The sequence below is a fragment of the Acanthochromis polyacanthus genome, chromosome 6 (genome assembly GCF_021347895.1).
Source record: "Acanthochromis polyacanthus isolate Apoly-LR-REF ecotype Palm Island chromosome 6, KAUST_Apoly_ChrSc, whole genome shotgun sequence".
Taxonomy (NCBI): domain Eukaryota; kingdom Metazoa; phylum Chordata; class Actinopteri; family Pomacentridae; genus Acanthochromis; species Acanthochromis polyacanthus.
Window position 1 is genome coordinate 14641532 of NC_067118.1, and position 16794 is coordinate 14658325.

The following is a 16794-nucleotide window of genomic DNA, read 5'->3' on the forward strand; positions in this document are numbered from 1 at the left end:
CGAAATGCATTATTTCACTGTCCCAAGTCCACACACAATGCAAATTTTAGGGAAATCACACACTCCTTACCCCTCCCCTCAGACTCCTCCCCTCTGCACCAAAACAGACAGAAATTTGTCATTGAAAACAGAGAACATTGAAACATTGTTTAAAAAAAAAAAGAAATTTCAACTGCATGAATAAGACTTTAAATGGATTTTTTAAGCACAGATGAAGAACAAATTTGAAAATTGAAATTTAAAATTGCCCTAAAATACAATGAAGACATCAAAACAGAAACAGAGAAATATGAATATCAGTGTTTCATTCTTCTCGGTGGAATCGTTTTTGGAGCCTTTTTTTCATTTTCAATGCCATATTTTATTTTCAGTGACAGCCTGTACTGTCTTTATTTTCATTCCATACTGATCATTCTTCTGATGTTTAAAAAATAATGGCATGTGATAAATTAGTAGCACAAGCTCAACAAATTCCCACAGTTGTGCACAATGGTCACATGTAAGAGGGCTCCTACAAACATTGTAGGAGATTTGTTGGAGTGGAAATTAAGCTTATGCTTCATAAATGTGGATTTCTGTCTTTGTGCATGCACATACTCATGAATCTACACAGAGTTTTATGCATGTGGCCTTATCACTGCTCCCACTGTACACAGTTTGAGAACCACTGTTTTAGCTCACATGGACTATTTTGTGCAGAGAGTAGTAAATATAATGAATTACACTAGCGAGCTATCATGACCTACTTGTCAGCTACACTGGGTTGTTGGGAATATCTTTAATTTCCACATATAATCCTATGGGTTCCACATGTAATCGCATACATTTCATATGGATGTGTGTATGATTTTACCCCTCCCTTAGATGTTTTCCTCTGTAATCTTTGATCTTTTGCACATGTTCAGACATTATTACACTTGTCAAATGTACTATGATGAATCTTAGAAAACATGCAGCATTTGTGGCATGATACCATTTTATAAAACATTTGGAAAAAAATGTTGACGTGTGCTCCACATGTTACAACCTGTGACCTGTGACATGTTATCTACCTGCGCTTTACTTGGTACCATGTTTCACATGTGCCTCATTATGTTGTAGCATGTGTTGACGTGGTATCTGTATGCGATCAAGTGACAATCACTGGAACGTCATGTAGTTGTTTGGTAAGAGTGGACCTAAAACTCCCATGCCCACCATTGCTTAGTGTCCTGTCAAACTATTTGATCAAATGTTATGTGCAGCATGTAGGCCATTTGATAATAATACATTGACAACACACAGAAAATGAGACACTTTCTAATCCTACATGCAAAAGTTTACTTCTTTGTACTTTCCATGGCTTCATTGTTTTTTTACGAACATGCCACACAGAGATGAATAACTTACAGTGGTTGCAGCAAAGCAGTTTCCACCGTAGCCTGGATATAGACGTGCCTTAGATGATTAATGTCCACTACATGTCGGTTTTAAAAGACATATTCCAGAAATGAAATGACTTTCACATCATTATAACCTAAAAATCTGTACATTCGTTAAGATGAATCTTGCTTTTGACACTAGAGCCATGTACTCTGTATTTTTCACCTAATTTTAGGTTTTAGCAACTAGCACTCTACGTAGAGTTTAAGACAAAAACACAGTGGTTATTTTCAAGGCTGATTGTTGGTATTTCACCACCAGCAGTGGTGTCCTTGAAGGCTGAAGAACACTTTGACACAGCATTTAGTGCAATATGTAAATGTTTGTCACTTTACATGTTCCTAATTTTCTAATAATCACCCACTGCATGTAATTTGAAATTTATTGTAGAGGAATGGAAACAAAGTTCTCTGATGGTAATCTTGGAACTGTCTTAGATGTGGTAACATATTAGTGGATGTTAGTAGGTTCAGGAGGACTGACGTTGACAAATGGCACTAGTTTTTTTTGTAATGTTGGCCCTGGTTTATCATCATTTTCTTTACTGCATTTCTTCGATGAGATTTGATAAAAGTGCTTGTAACAGAAACAGAGACTGGAGAACCTGTTAAAAGGTTATGGGTGATATGACACTGACTACTTTCATATTTCAACACGCTAAACTTTTATAGTGTTAGTGGAAGTAAGCATTGTGCGGTATGTGGTTTTATAAATTGGTGATGAATTCATTTGAGGAACCATTTTAACAGTAAATAGACACATCTTCATGGATTTCTATGTTTCATGTGTTGTTTACAAGAAAAGGACTTTTTAATGTAATGGCCTGCATCATGTGACTAGATACTATTGTTGATTGAACTGCCACATCACATTGATTTTGTGAACCTGAGTACATTTTTGTAATGTTCCATGCAATGTAAAAATATGTGACAAATCCACTTGATACAGTTGCAGCAGCTAACTTTACGATGTGTAGACAGTAGGTTATTATCCATTGTGATCATTGCTGAACAGACAACTTAATGTCATGGAAAGACATATTTACCCAAACCATGATTTTTCCTAAACCTAACCAGGTAGTTTGGGTGCCTTAACTTAACCAAATACCAACTGTAAACTCAAGTACAAACAAACCTTAAGTAAATAAAAAGATATTATGAACGCAATGGTCCCACACAGAGCTCAGCTCCAGTCTGCAGGGTGAAAGTATACGGATTATCTTCTGTGTCTGGGTACGCTATGGGTACGCTTCACATTTATCAAGTGTACTGAAATTTGGACTCAGATGTACTTGTGTACATTACAGGGTACAATGAGTGAAAACACCCTTTGTATATCTGCCATTGGTTGTCCACATTTACCTTCAGAATGGGCTAATCTGCCATTTGTTTAATGAATACATTACTGATGACACACTGAAGGTGGTAGTAAATTAGTGCACCCCTAAAGGCCAAGTTGAAGTTTTAGTGTTTCATTAAAGATTTTCTTATTTTTATTTAAAAACCTTTAGTGAAAATCATCAAAAAAAAAACAATAACATAAGAGGCATGTAGAGGCTCTGTTAACCTGGACATACTCCCAGCGTGCGTGTGCACATATTGGGTGCTAGCTAAATATGTAATCTCCAATTTGAAAGGGCTTTATGTGGATGAAAAAGGATTACCAGAATTTCAGTGTGTGAAATATAAGGAATGAGTGACAATAGATAACAGAAAAGACGAAATAAAGATATTTTTATTGAAATGTCAATGTTGTAAGTCCATTTTGTTCTGATTGTTTATACTGTGTATCTGTTATCTTTTTGAAGGAGAAACAACAACAATAAAATAGTACCCTTAATGACAGCAATGACAAAGTGCAACATTACTTTCCATTATATACACACGTGGACAAAATTGTTGGTGCCCCTCAGTTAAAGAAGGAAAAACCCACAATTCTCACTGAAATCACTTGAAACTCACAAAAGTAACAATAAATAAAAATTTATTGAAAATTAAATAATCAAAATCAGCCATCACTTTTGAATTGTTGATTAACATAATTATTTAAAAAAACAAACTAATGAAACAGGCCTGGACAAAAATGATGGTACCTCTATAAAAGATTGAAAACTATTTGACCAGAGTGACATGATTAACTCAGGTGTGTCATTTAATTGACATCACAGGTGTTTCCAAACTCATAATCAGTCAGTCTGCCTATTTAAAGGGAGACAAGTAGTCACCCTGCTGTTTGGTGAAAAGGTGTGTACCACACTGAACATGGACAACAGAAAGCGAAGGAGAGAATTGTCCCAGGACATCCGAAAAAAAATTATAGACAAACATCTTAAAGGTAAGGGCTATAAGACCATCTCTAAACAGCTTGAAGTTCCTGTGACAACAGTGGCTCATATTATTCAGAAGTTCAAGACCCACGGGACAGTAGCCAACCTCCCTGGACGTGGCCGCAAGAGGAAAATTGATGACAAATTGAAGAGACGGATCGTTGGAATTGTATCCGAAGAGCCCAGAGCAACCTCCAAAGAAATTAAAGGTGAACTCCAAGGCCAAGGTACATCAGTGTCAGATCGCACCATTCGTCGTTGTTTGAGCCAAAGTGGACTTCATGGGAGACGACCAAGGAGGACACCACTGCTGAAAAAAACTCATAAAAAAGCCAGACTGGAATTTGCAAAAATGCATGTTGACAAGCCACAAAGCTTCTGGGAGAATGTCCTTTGGACAGATGAGACCAAACTGGAGCTTTTTGGTAAGGCACATCAACTCTATGTTCATAGACTCAAAAACCAAGCATACGAAGAAAAGAACACTGTCCCTACGGTGAAACATGGAGGAGGCTCAGTAATGTTTTGGGGCTGCTTTGCTGCATCTGGCACAGGGTGTCTTGAAAGTGTGCAAGGTACGATGAAATCTGAAGACTATCAAGGCATTCTGGAGAGAAATGTGCTGCCTAGTGTCAGAAAGCTTGGTCTCAGTCGCAGGTCATGGGTCTTCCAACAGGACAACGATCCAAAACACACAGCCAAAAACACCCAAGAATGGCTGAGAGAAAAGCGTTGGACTATTCTAAAGTGGCCTTCTATGAGCCCAGATCTGAATCCCATTGAACATATGTGGAAGGAGCTGAAACATGCCATTTGGAGAAGACACCCATCAAACCTGAGACAACTGGAGCTGTTTGCTCATGAGGAGTGGGCCAAAATACCTGTTGACAGCTGCAGAACGCTCATTGACAAATACAGAAATCATTTAATTGCAGTGATTGCCTCAAAAGGTTGTGCAACAAAATATTAAGTTATGGGTACCATCATTTTTGTCCAGCCCTATTTCATTAGTTTGTTTTTTAAATAATTATGTTAATCAACAATTCAAAAGTGATGGCTGATTTTGATTATTTAATTTTCAATAAATTTTTATTTATTGTTACTTTTGTGAGTTTCAAGTGATTTCAGTGAGAATTGTGAGTTTTTCCTTCTTTAACTGAGGGGTACCAACAATTTTGTCCACGTGTGTATAATTAGGGTCCGAGCACCGAGGGTGCGAAGGACAGGTGGTGCAAGGGTACCGACTGTCCAAGGCACCAGCGGTGCCAAGGACCCTATTGAAACCCTAGGATTTATTATTATTATTATTATTATTATTATTTTTCTTTTCTCCCGTAAAATGAATTGGCTTTTTGGCGGCCTTATCATACTCCAAAACGCGTGCAATTTGGCATGCACATCAGGACTGGCGAAAAATTTGATATTTTATGGGAGTTGCGCATGCGCGTGGCAAAATGGCTCTATAGCGCCACCTGCAAACTTGAAAAAGTGGTCGTTAGGCCAACTGCCACAATGTTTGATCTACAGCTACAATATTTGGTGGGCATATGCAGCACATCAGGACACACCAAAAAGTCAATTACAGCCACGCCCTAAACCCAACAGGAAGTCGGCCATCTTGAATTTGCTGTAGATTTTATGGGAGTTGTGCATGTGTGTGGCAAAATGGCTCTATAGCGCCACCTGCAAAGGACCTGATGGCTTCCCTGCTGAGTTCTACAAACACTTCTGGTCAATTTTATCCCCACTATTCCAAAGAGTAATAGCCGACATAAAAAAGCAGTTAAAACTTCCATCAAATATGAACTCAGCTACAATTTCACTCCTCCTTAAACCAAACAAAGACCCACTACTGCCAACCAGCTACCGTCCTATCTCGCTCCTAAACGTCGACTTAAAAATCATCACAAAAACACTTTCTCAAAGAATAGAAAAAATCATCCCATTCATAATTCACCCCGATCAGACCGGTTTCATAAAAGGCAGACACTCATCAACCAATACCCGCAGACTCTTTAACCTAATGGTACATTCATCACAACAACATACACCATCCATCATTGTCACACTAGATGCAGAAAAAGCATTTGATAAGGTTAACTGGTCATTTCTCATCCTCACAATGCAAAAGTTTGGCTTTGGGGAATCATTTATTAATTGGATTAAAATTCTTTACACTGCACCTTTAGCCACAGTTGTCACAAATGGACTAACATCACAACCATTCACACTTCACCGGGGGACTAGGCAAGGATGTCCACTCTCCCCTTCATTATTCACTATCTTCATAGAACCCCTAGCTGCAGCCATCAGACAAAACACCAGTATCTATGGATTTAAAACAGCAAACTACCATCACAAAATCAGTTTATATGCAGACGACGTATTACTTTTTCTAATGAAGCCACACTCTTCACTACAGGAAACAATCAGTACTATAGGAAAATACTCAAAATTATCAGACTATTCCATAAATTGGCATAAATCATCAATCCTCCCCCTCCAGAATAGCAGCTGGGATGTGGCAGCCCACGCACCACCCATTCCCTTATGCACTGGTCACATCACGTATTTAGGTATTCACATTTCCCCCAGGTTGTCAGAGCTGTTGAGTCTCAATTATACACCTTTACTTAAAACAATAACTGACACTCTCCTCCGCTGGGTAAACTTACCACTCTCACTAACTGGCAGAATAGCATCAATAAAAATGACCATACTACCCAAAATAAATTACCTTTTCTCAATGATCCCACTGAAACCCACCCATTCCTGGTTCAAATCTCTAGACTCTGCTATCAATAAATACTACTGGAAAAACAAGACACCCAGAATTAAACTTTCAACCCTACAGAAACCGAAAACACAAGGAGGACTAGCTGCGCCAAATTTTCACCAGTACTTTATTGCAAATCAGCTACAGTACATATTAAAATGGATCAACCCCATACATTCAGACTACACATGGCTAGACATTGAACAAACATTATGTGTTAACATTCCCCTCTCAGACTTACCATTCATTAGCCCATCTATCAAACGCCACCCTTGTTTTAAATCAATAACAATATCATCAGCTCTGACAGCCTGGTGGGAATTTCACAAAATCACAAACTCTTCTCTTGCACTATGTAAACTCACTCCAATCTGGAACAACCCTGACTTTCTCAGCAACAAAAAACCTCTCCACCTCCACTCATGGTCAGACAAGGGAATCACGCATCTACAACACATCTTCCACAATAATGAATTGGTTTCATTTTCACACCTGGTCCAGGAGTACGGCATCAGGAATAATCAGTACCTGGAATATCTCCAGATTAAATCATCTATCCACGCCAAATGTAAGATTGCAAACATCGACCTGCATCTCCCACCACTCATTTCAAAATTTGTTAGTATAACACCAAGAAAAAAACTTCTATCTAAATCATACCAAATCATATACGAGTCAGATACTACCATAAAACTACCAATTAAAAAATGGGAAACAGATCTATCAATTACTCCTGATGCCGACTTCTGGAACCAAATCATTCAAAATATTTATTCAATGTCACGAAGTGCCAACCTTCAATTAATCCAATACAAAATACTTCACAGAACACACCTCATGGGACAGAAAATGTTTAAAATGGGATTCACCTCAGAAATTTGTATTCACTGCACTCAAAAATCACCAGACACCTACCTTCACGCCTTCTGGCACTGTACTCCAATTCAACACTTCTGGAACGAGGTTACAAAATCACTTTCCACCATGATGGGCTGCCACATCCCCATGTCCCCCTCACTCTGTTTACTTGGTGATGTGTCAGTCATAAACCTCAACAAATCCAACAGCAAACTACTCCTCACAGCCCTAACTATCGCCAAGAAAACCATCCTCATCAACTGGAAAAGTAGGAGCAAAACAAACACCACACACTGGAAAATCTTACTCATAGACCACACCACCTTGGAACATTCACCCATACACACCCATACCTCAGCCGTAGAACCCCTCTCTGTTTGGACCCCTCTTCTCAACCACCTTCACTCTTGAATTTTCTTATCATTTACTATTACCATCATTTTCACTATCATGTGTTTAATATTATGATATCAACCACCTGAGAGCCAATTCCCCTGATCCTCCAAATGTCATACCCCATTTCTAACCTCTGATTTTGTTGCTTTTACATCCATTTCATCACTTCTGCTTTAACATTATTATGAACTTAGTATTATTATCACATACATAGGCTATATAGGGTATATTATCGATTTATTTAGTTATTCATTTACTTCTACTCATCCACTTATTCAAGTATTCATTAAAAATTAGAAATGCCACTCTATGTTATTATTACTTTATAATTTATATTCTTAATGGGATGCACTGTAAAGGGATTAATATACAATAGATATATTATGCATAAATAACATATACTATTTGAGTTAATCCACTTATTGTTTAATTATGTTTGTTTAATTGGATTCTTTATGTTATTATTATTATTAGCACTATTACTACTAATTTGCTACTTCCTATGTGTATGCATATATGCATGTGTGTGTAGGTGTATGTATATGTATATATATATATATATATATATATATATATATATATATATCATTTCTATAATTTACATTGTTTGATATAATATTAATATATATATATATATTTTTAGATTGGTGATACTACCATATGTTATAATTATCACATAAACCATATATATAAAATATATAGGGTATATTATTTATTTATTTATGTATCTATTTATGTATTTATTTACGTATTATTCATGTATCTGTTTATTTTTGTTTATTCACTTATTCATTTATTTATTTTCAATTCATCCATTTATTCAAGTACTTGTTTATTTAAGATTAGTAATACTACTATAGGCTATAATTACTTAATAGCTTATATTCTTAGTGGGATGTTTATTATATTGAACTCTTGTGGGGTTTGTTTTTTTTGTTATCATTTTCACTACCATTTTCACTATCACTCTCTCTTTAACCTAAATAGATTATTTATGTATAAATATTTACTATCTATTTGAGTTCATCCTTTTATTATTATTTTTTTCTTTACTGGATTATTATTATTTTATTAACTATTATTGTTCTATTATATATGATAATATTATGAGAACAACTAGTAGATATAATTATGTGTTGTGGTGATGAGACGATGACCTGAGCATGGGGGTACATGTGTGGGGGGTGGACTGGGGAGCTGGGGTTTCGCGGGCGGTGGCAGTGCGCCCGGCCCCCCCCCCCGGTTGGTATGTCGGTGTCCCTGGTGGGACTGGTTGGATGGGGGGCGGGGGGGTGGCTTACGCCCCCACCCATCTCTAAAGGGAAAGAAATTATTTTAAAAAATAATAATAATTATTATTAAAATATATATATAAATAAATAAATAAATAAATAAATAATTGAAAAAAATATTAATAATAATAATAATAATAACAATAAATAAATAATTGTAGCCTTTCTCAGACAACAAACTTCCTCCCCAGGGAGGTAAAACTGGCAGAACAGGGGAACGTTGAGGGGGCGGGCTCTCACTCGCCTCCCTGCTCCATCTGTTCTTGTTAGGGGCCCGAGCGTGCCACCGCGGGCTGGTGCGCGGTGTCATTTGCTCGACCCCTGGTTCGCTGATTTACCCCCTCGCCCACCACTCATTGCTCGGTCGTTGTTTTTTATTACAACATATATAGTATTGTTATATATTATTATTAATAGTATATTCAAACAAATTATATTATATACTATCAGTTTGTCTCTTCACTAGACCTTATTGTATTATATTCACCGTTGATGTTATCACTATTACTATTATTATGGTTGATATCTTATTATTATTTTATTCTTCTTAGTATTATATCATAGCATTATTTTTAATATTATATTATAGGTTGTGCATCGCCCCTCACTCCTCACTGCTTGTTCATCAATTTTTATTCTTTATCTTTATTTGTTTGTTTATTTTTTTATTTTTATTTTCTATTTTTTAAAATTATTATTATTTTTTGTTTTAGCTTTTTCTTGTTCCCTTCTTCCTCCTCACATATCAAGCCCCCGCCAGTCTACATTATTACTCATGGTCATTTAACTTACATCGAATCACTGAAACACAATTGCCACTTATCGACAAATGCAGGTTTTTTGTTTTTGTTTTGTTTTGTTTGTTTGTTTGTTTTTGTTTGTTGAATTTGTCTACTTCTGTCTCTCTTTTTTTAAATATTTCCATTCATTGTATCTTCACTGTCTACATCACTGTTGTTGTTATTGTTTGTCACACGGTTTCACAATAAAAAAAAAAAAAAAAAATTAATTTCTCCCGGCCAAATGAATTGCCTTTTTGGCGGCCTTATCATACACCAAAACGCGTGAAATTTGGCGTGCACATCAGGACTGGCCAAAAATTTGATATTTTATGGGAGTTGCGCATGTGTGTGGCAAAATGGCTCTATAGCGCCACCTGCAAAATTGAAAAGTGGTCATTAGGCCAACTGCCACAATGTTTCATTTACAGCTACAATATTTGGTGGCCATATGCACCACATCAGGACACACCAAAAAGTCAATCACAGCCACGCCCTAAACCCAACAGGAAGTTGACCATCTTGAATTTGCTGTAGATTTGTAAAAATTCATTTCTCCCGGCAAATGAATTGCCTTTTTGGCGGCCTTATCATAAACCAAAACGCGTGAAATTTGGCGTGCACATCAGGACTGGCCAAAAATTTGATATTTTATGGGAGTTGTGCATGTGTGTGGCAAAATGGCTCTATAGCGCCACCTGCAAAATTGAAAAAGTGGTCATTAGGCCAACTGCCACAATGTTTCATTTACAGCTACAATATTTGGTGGCCATATGCACCACATCAGGACACACCAAAAAGTCAATAACAGCCACGCCCTAAACCCAACAGAAAGTCGGCCATCTTGAATTTGCTGTAAATTTGTCAAAATTAATAGCTCCTAGGGGGTAAGTCTGAGAGAACTGAAATTTGGCCAGTACATGCACCAGAACTTGCTGATGAAAAGTTATCAAAAACTCAACCAGAAGCCAAAAGGTGTGGCCATGGCGGAGCCTCAAAAAACTGATCCTTCGCCATGAAACAGGAAGTGGTGTCTAATTCTTCTCAATATGCTCCAAGCTGCCTGAAACTTTACATGTATGATGACAGTCCTGTCCTGATGTCATCCACATAGGGATATTCATTGACAGTCATAGCGCCACCTTGTGGTTTCAGGAAATAGACATCGTTTACACTTTCATGCCCTATTCTTACCCAGTTGATCATATTCACTTCAAATGCGGTGACAACAGGCTGAACACATTGATGATGCATCCCAGTGAAAATGTTGACTTGTCATCAAAGGGCGTGTCTGTGGCGGCCAAACTAATTTCCATGTTTCGCCATGAAAATGTAACGATTCATATCTCAGCTGAACAAGATCCTATCTGGCCCAAACTTCACATGATGGACACCAGGTCCAGTCTGAACACATCCACACTCATAAATTCTGAAAATGTCATAGCGCCACCTGTTGGATGGACAGGAAATGCTTTATAAGTAGCCTGTACATGTTCCAATCGGCCTGAAACTTTACATGACTGATCAGAGTCCAACCCTCATCACATCCACTGTTTGAAATACAGTCTCAGTCGCAGCGCCACCTGGTGGATGGACAGGAAATGCTCTATAACTGCTCTGAACATGCTCCAATCTGGCTGAAATTTTACATGTATGATCAGACTCTGGTCCAGATGCGAATCAGAGGCCGACATACACTCTCAGTCACAGCGCCACCTGGTGGACGTGTGTGGATTCGCCGACCAGCGTGGATGCGAGGACCCGTCCAAAGCTTGCAGCTTTAATTAACATTATAATTTTATAATTCCAGCACCCTTTAAACTGAGGATGTACCATCACAAATGGATAAAAACTCTGGAGTCTTGTGGAGTTTGCACCTCGAGTGGATTCTCGAAGTCTACAGAACCTTTCTGTGAAACTGGTTCAGTCAGCAAATGAAGTGAAATTTTGACATTTTACTCTTCAGGAAAGACCTGAATTTATATCTAACTTCTAAATTTCATCTGCAGTAAGATGTCTCAGAGATTTCTGCTCCTGCTGCAATACAGTATAGGTTAAATAATTTTAGATTCTGGTGCATATATGCATGTGTATGTGTGTGTGTGTGTGTGTGTGTGTGTGTGTGTGTGTGTGTGTGTGTGTGTGTGGTGTGTGTGTGCATGTCTCTCTCTCTCTCTCTCTCTTTCCCTGGCCTGACACAGCTGAGGTTCATCTGCCAACCAACACCCAGCAGTATATTAACTTCAACTCTCTCTTTTACTCTCTACCAGATTGTTCACTTCACCAGTGTGGTGTTAAGTCTAAGGCCAACTCTGCTCCAGTTATTCTGCTCTAATTCTTGTTTCCAGTCAACTAACTCTGTTGTCTTTCTGCCTCAGGTTCACTCACTGCTCTCTGTCAGCTTCAACCTGAAATCACTGCTTCAGTTCATACCAGCTGCTCCACCTTACACAACAAGCACAAGATCACAGAAACCTGTTCAGCTCCCCACTTCCTCATTGTGACAAGCCCGCCTGTTTGCCCTGCTCTATTTCTCTATAGTCCAAACAACTGGCCACTTGCTCACTGCCCATACTTCAATGCTTTAACTCCAACCTCTATCCAAGGAAACATGTCCAAGCCTTGTCCTCTGTACATTTATAGACCTTGCAGTTAAAAAAGACAGTTTAATTATATTTCCCCACGTCAGTCTGATTTCAGAGTTTTTCATCTTGATCTACCATTGCTTAGCATTCAAAAGAACAATTGACCATCTCATGGACCCAGTGGCTTTCAGGCTCAGCTGTCTTCCCACCGGCAACTACTCGTCAAAGAAGCATCCAGTTTGTGATCAACTCGCTCAGTGAACTAACCAAGTCACAGTTCTTGCCAGTCCTCTAATACTGCCAGTCAGCTTAAAAGGCCACCTTCAGCCTTCTCCTCCTTCTCCACTGTCATTCCCAACTTTCAGAAGATCCTACATCACTGATCCAGAACCTTTTCTGGGGGGGCTATCTAAGTTTCTTCATGTTTGTAAATTTCATGTGACCTTCTTGCTCTTCAATTGCCAGGGCAGTCTCCTCTACACAGCTAAGCTGGATTGGGTCTCTTTGCCTCACTGGCGAGTGTGTGTACTGCAGCCAGTCTGGCCATTTTTCTTTTTACCTGTCCTCCACGGTTCGAAGACAGGGCTCACCAGTGACTGTTGGAATACTGGTGAGCCAAACCAGTTTCTCCACCAGAGCTCCATGTAGACTACATGTCCAGGCCATTGTGAACCATCTTAAACTCCTCTTACCTGTTCCAGTCTTCATTGATTCAGGTGCTGAGGCCAACTTCCAAAATTCATTTACGGGCTCAGGAGGAAGCACACACACTGCTTCCTGAGTGATATAGTGTATCTGTCAGACTGAACAGATGACTGCAGTTCCACTGTGGTCTGCCTTGGATTTTGTGGGAAGGAGACACAAGAGTCAGTCAATAGGCTTGGTGGTGCCAGAAGTAATGCAGGAAACAATTCTGCTAGGACTACTGGTGGATAAGGTTAGACTGAGTGCCAATGTCATATTTTTACAGGTTTTATCTGCACTATGGTAAAGGGCCCTGTTGGATTCTGCTTACGCAAAACCAGAAAATAAAGACTTTCTATCTCGACCGTTTAAACTTGATACAGATTTAGTAAAGATGAAATGATGCAGTTTTCTGATTTCTTGCTGACCCCTACCACCTTTGATCCTCTGCACACTGTGCCCTGTCAGATAACCATAAAGTACAGTGCTCAATCAGACTACACATGATCACAGGAACTCAATGAGCTCTTCTGTGTTAGACGACCTACCTGTCCAGTGACGGTATTCTGTCATCCAAGCCCCTTTCACACTTAAGTCACTTTTCTGTTAATGTTCCTCATGGCTGCATTTACGTATAAGTGCCAAACACAGTGCTTGCGATATTTGTCATTCATGCGAGACTAGTCAATACACCAATTGTTGTACTAAAATGCATAATAATGCAATAGCAGACTAAAACTGAACTAGTAGCAACTGATCAAAATGTCCAAATAACTGACAGTCCCGTTTAATTCAGATTTCTTATAGAGTGAACTCAACCTGAGGACCACAACAGTGTGACAAAATATTTACCTGCAGCTGATAAATTGTCACACTGTGTGACAACTCACCTGTCTGAGGTGAAGAAAAGTTCATAGCAGCTGAACCAGCTTTTCGATTAACAGAATAATTGGCAATTCATTTCCAGCTGACAACCTATAATCTTAAAGCTGCTGTCCGGAGTTTCCGTTTGTTTTCAATTTATGTATCATTTTTTAACAAAGCTTAAATGTGTTAGTCTAGTTCGATACTATAATATAAAGTTAGTATAACGCGATATGAAAATTTATTCCTGAGCTCCGCCTTCCTCTCATAGACCCCCATGTTATTCCAAAAAGCGCCGGTCGCTGCCGACCAATCAACTTCGAGCTTCAGCTTTGTCAGCTGTCAATCAGCGGTTACGCGCACAGCAAGCACGCCCATGCAGAGGTGGGCGAGCTACGCACTACGCAACCGCGCGCACATTTGTTTTGCTTGTGGAGGAGAGAGCATCAGGGCTCAGCAACTTCCAGAAAAGTTACCAATCCCACGGCTTGTCAGGCCAAGAGACTGCAGGACGTTTTTTGGCTCGGGGTGCTCACGTCGCTCCCTGACCACGGCCTCCATAGCCCGCCTGACGGCTTCGTTAAGATGCCCGACCTCTGGAGGAAGATGTTGGGGCGTCTGGGACATACTCTTCGTCAGAGGAGTCATGCAATTCTGAACTCTAGATAGAAATAAATAAACAATCTAACACATATACACGCGTAAATGCACTAAGTTTGATAAACAACGTCATCGAGAGGGATACACGAGTGTAATCACATATTGAAACTTTACTCGTTCGTCCTAGCAGATTCATGTTATTTTGGTATTAGGACAAGTTAGACTCAATACAGCATTCTAACGTAATTCCTTTATTATTTACTAAATGTACTAAATGTAGAGTGGAAAACAGCAAAACAGGCAAGATGCTGCAGCACTCCGGGCACTCCTCATGTACTGCGCGCGTGCACAAATAAAGGGGGGAAATCAGAGGGAGGGAGGGTGGGACCAACAGCGTTTTGGGAGACGCTGCGATTCAAACTCCGGACAGCAGCTTTAAATGTCAGGTCTGATTATGCTGTAAACTGCAAACATTTCTCTGGTGATAATTATGCAGGAACAAAAAAACGTTTCAAAAAGACAAACCATCGCCACAGACATAAAGTTCTGTGTATTTTATGTTAAGACTGTTTGATCCAGATATAAGCAGCTGTAGACATGTAGAAACCAGGCAAAATCAGCTTTAGCAATGAATCACTTTTTAGAACAACAAATACCTGCAGCATCAGACAGCAGCAGGATTCATATGTGCGTCTCAAAAGAGAGAGACTTGCGTGCATTTGCACGTAGAACAGCGTCGACAACTTCATTCAATTCTCATTATTATAAATTATCCCCAAAAGAGCATCCAGAAAGGATCTGTCTGAGTCAGGACCTGCTGACAGGCCACATTGTGTAGAACTACGTTTTCACCTCAGACAGCTGAGATGTTTCGACAGGTTACTGTCACAGCTCCCTTCTCCTCTGCCCTGTCTGTCCTGCCTGTCTCCCATCTGCCCTGTATGTCTTGCTGTCTCCCATCCGCTCCTCTGCCTTGTCTGTCTTGCTGTCTCCCATCCGCTCCTCTGCCCTGTCTGTCTTGCTGTCTCCCATCCACTCCTCTGCCTTGTCTCTCCCCCTGCAGCTCGGTGCCTGAGTGGAGTCTAGCTTCTCAGCTGACTCCACTCAGGCAATCAACCTCCTCTACGGCTCCCGGACAGCTGACGATCATCACACTGATTACTCACCTCCACAATAAGAACCGGCTCCTCCTTCCACTCCCTGCCAGATTGTTGAACTAAGACCACGCAGTTCAGTTCGCTCTCTAGCCTTCTCCATTTTCTGTTGAGTTCCTGTCTTTGTTTTCTTACGTTGTTTTCTCCTACCTCCTCACCAAGGTCAGCTGTCTGGGATCCCTGCCATCCTCCTTCCCCTCCGGCTCTCCCCAACCCAGTCATCACCGGTTTTTCCCTGCCTGGACCTCTCCGCTCCTGCCTGGACCCCCATTCCTGCCCCTGCCTGGACCCCCATTCCTGTCTGGACCCCTTCTGCCCCTGCCTGGACCCCCCCCCCCCCCGTTTCTGGCCAAACCCCCCCCACTACACCAGCCGCTCCTGCACCCTGGATTTTCCCCCCATCGAGCCACCATTTCTCCTCCAACAATAAACACTTTCATTCCAGCCAGCCTTGGCAGTGTGGCTCTCTGCTTGGGTCCACCCGCTCGTTCGTGACAGTTACACACTGAATCTCAGTTTAGTTTCCATCTGTTCAGGACTATTTCTTTAAAGTTTATTACCTGTAGCATCAGACAACAACATGATCCAAGAGTGTCTCCTAAGAGAGAGACAGCTATTTACTGAAAGATCAACAGTAGTGACTTTAATATTTAGCTTTAATTATACCTTATCCACCACTGGAGAACAATCCGTCTGAGTGAGGCCATGAGAAACATTAGTGAAAAAGAGCTCCTCTCCCTCCCAGCTGCTTGTTGTTGGAGGGATTACACGGTGTGGTCTGGACAGATTAGTATTGCGTTTAGCAGAAGTCATAAACTGCAGAGTTGAAGCCAGGGCAGCAATTACACAGGCAGCTTTAAAATCATTGTTTCTTCAGAAATAGAGCTTAGCATTGTTTTAGACTGATTTTGGGAGCAGTAAGTATCCCGAATAACTGGCACCAAAGAGTACTATATTCCCTTCTTCAAGTGAGACTTAGCCCATGGGTCTGAAAAGAGCAATGTTCTAAAAATAGTACAGACAACATATATAGGCTAAAACAATTTTTACACACTACT